The sequence below is a fragment of the Scophthalmus maximus genome, chromosome 13 (assembly GCF_022379125.1).
Source record: "Scophthalmus maximus strain ysfricsl-2021 chromosome 13, ASM2237912v1, whole genome shotgun sequence".
Taxonomy (NCBI): Eukaryota; Metazoa; Chordata; class Actinopteri; order Pleuronectiformes; family Scophthalmidae; genus Scophthalmus; species Scophthalmus maximus.
In genome coordinates, this window is record NC_061527.1 from 23,425,090 (window position 1) to 23,427,925 (window position 2,836).

The 2,836-nt window shown below is 38.6% G+C and overlaps 1 long non-coding RNA gene across 1 annotated transcript; it reads left to right on the forward strand.

The window, feature by feature from the left end:
• Positions 1-534: 534 nt before the first annotated feature.
• On the forward strand, positions 535-2,200 carry LOC118318245. Its single transcript, XR_004795654.2, has 3 exons — positions 535-636; positions 878-1,109; positions 1,983-2,200. It is a non-coding gene; the product is annotated as an uncharacterized LOC118318245 (long non-coding RNA).
• Positions 2,201-2,836: the final 636 nt, after the last annotated feature.

A 2,836-nucleotide genomic window follows, 5' to 3' on the forward strand; every position in this document is an offset into this window, starting at 1 on the left:
ACACAAACTGAATTAAAGAAAAGTATTAAACTTTGGTTTGTCCAGTCTGACAATAGATGGGTAGAAAAAATGTTAGCTTTGCAACCTTATTCCACCCAAGTTAAACTATCCAGCTAGAATAATGAAGATACATGTCAGAAGATATCTGTGAGGGCTACAAACAGCCCTCTGGCAAAAGGTGGGGTTTGTGACCTGTACTGCAGCCAGCCACCGGAGCTTCAAAAAAAGAGACTTCTCCATTGCAGCCCCAACCCTCTGGAACTCTGTACCCAAACATATCCATGACTGCAACCTGTCAATGTTCAAATCTTTTATCAAAACTCACCTATTCAAAACTGTTTTTCATGTGTGATTTTATTGTATGATTATTAATTTGTGATTTTTATTTCTAGCGTGTTGTTTTATATTTCTATATGTAAAGTGTCGTTGGGGGTCATAAAAAAGTGCTATATAAATAAAATGTATTTAATATTATTAGATGATTTGGCTGTCATGTCGTCCATCTTTATGAACAAAATGAGCAGCCTTTGAAGTCAACATTCACCAGTTTGTTGGCCACTTGGTGTAGGACAAGGGTGCCAGGTTAAAAGATAGGTTAGGTACATTCAGTTCTGGTACTGGATGCGCTAGGAATATGTGGGTATCATCAAATTAATCTATGAACTGACATAATAACGCTTAGTGAATACATTGACTCCAATCAATGGAGACACAGACTAAGTTAAACAGTATAATGCTTAGCCATGTTGCACTGTTATGCTAGGCCTAGGTACGTTTACCAAGTCCATGGAAAAAGAGGAAAGGTTTTTGTGGCTTGTTGGTCCAGTGAGCTGCAGTTGTGCTGTGTTTTCAGTGTCCTTTTCTTCTCCCTTCACAGTGTTAGCTGCTTGACACAAACTCTGCTTGGTGGCTCCTGTTGCTTGGAACATCAGCTGGTAAGACTCTGTGTCATAGCCACTGATGTCAAATCAGGAGGGAGCTGTAGCAGTCTGCTTCAGTCTGCATGGAGGTCAGAAGCTCCAGAGAGGAAAGTGGTCTTCCCTGATGGGGGAAGGCAGAGAAAGAGAGCTGATGTCTCCATGGATTGATACAAAACATTCACCTTTAAGGTAACTCAGAAACTCAATCTTGTACGTTATTAATGTTTGCAAATCAGGCTTAATCACAATTACAAACCGTTATGTGATGGCAGCTTTGCAGGTTATCAGCCAGACAGTTGGGGTTGGCCACAGAGTGAGTCATTAAATTAGGAATATCAGAGGAAAGTATTTTAAAGTGATTGGAGCATTTATTTCATTACTGTGTCTGGCAAACCTTTCACTCCTCTCCCTCCCTGATCTTTTTGTCTCAAACTGTACTGATTTATATTTATTAGGCTGATAATAGCAAATGTATTGTCAGAAATGGAATTATCTACAGTTTATTGTCAACTGTAGTGATCTGCTGGCAAACTGTAAATATAAATCGTCACATTATCCGGTCAAATTTCCATTCACTTACCTATCACTAATCAAAGTGCTACAAGGAACTGATGAAATCATTCTCCCTCACGGTCCAAGTTTGTCTGCCTCAATTAGCCGTGCCATTATTCCTGCTTTACAATGCCCAGATATTCTGAGAATGGAAGCACAGATACCGACTAAGGTATGTTAGGTATCCCCCTTAATTACAGCTCCTTCATTTCCATAATTATGCTCTAATTGGGGTCTTAAGCAACAGGGACTGGGTTCTGTTCTTGCCTTGCTCTTTCAAGTGGTAATGGATTATTTATCTAAGGGTAGGCTATATCCAAATCCAGCCATCCACACCCAAGGGGTGGAAACGAGCTGGGACTTGTGTATGAATGCTATTTCTGATTCAAAGACCTTTGATGTTATTATGTTGCTCAGTATTTGTTCAAAACACTTTTTTTCTCAATTATTATCAACATTTTTTATTAAAATAGGGTCAGGTGCATTTATTTCATATGAAAACTTTCTCAGAAAAGGGCTCAAACCGACACCAGAGGCCACAGTCTGCGGAGATGTTTGAAAAAGGATGACGATGGACGAACAATGGCTCTTTCCAGATTGTATTTTCTACCATTCAGAAAGCCAGTGATTCCTATGACAATATAATATGTTTCTTGTTATAACGTGAAAACTAAATGGTTAAAAAGTATTGTTATTACATAAAGCATTTCACTTTATAATAAAACTTATTGATATAACATTGAATGTTTATTGTTATATCATTGTACGGTTTGGATGGTGGTGAAAGCTTACTAAAAAGATGAGAACCAGCAGGATTCAAGTGTAAGGTACGGAGGAGGAATGAGCAGTGTCACACGAGCAGGGTTTGTTTTTCCGGAGCTCTGTTTTTTCCTTTAATTGTGTCCATAAAGTACAGCAAAATAAATACTTTTCACCAACAGGTCATAAAAAGATTGTAAGAGCAGTCTTGCGTAGCAGCAAACAGCAGCCTAGAATCACCCTTTCCCTCTCTCCAAAAAACATTTCTAACTTCCCATTCAGCTCAACTAGCCCCATTACCCAGTGAAGGGGCCCACAGCCACTCCCACAATATTTACAATTTGAAATTTCCATGTGTGCACTCCATGAAAAACACGCCCCCAGAAGTCAACCTCAAAGAGAAAGTGGCTAGCAGGGTTGTCAAAATAAAAGCAAAATATAACTAAAAATAACTTCCTGTATTGTTCCACTTGGTCCAACTTTACACAATGTTCATGTGTGTGTGTTTTTTCACCTTAAATAGGGAGATGCTTTCCAGATCCCTCAAAATCATGTTAAATGTGTATAACATAACAACATGAAAATGTATTGTTATAATGTGAACA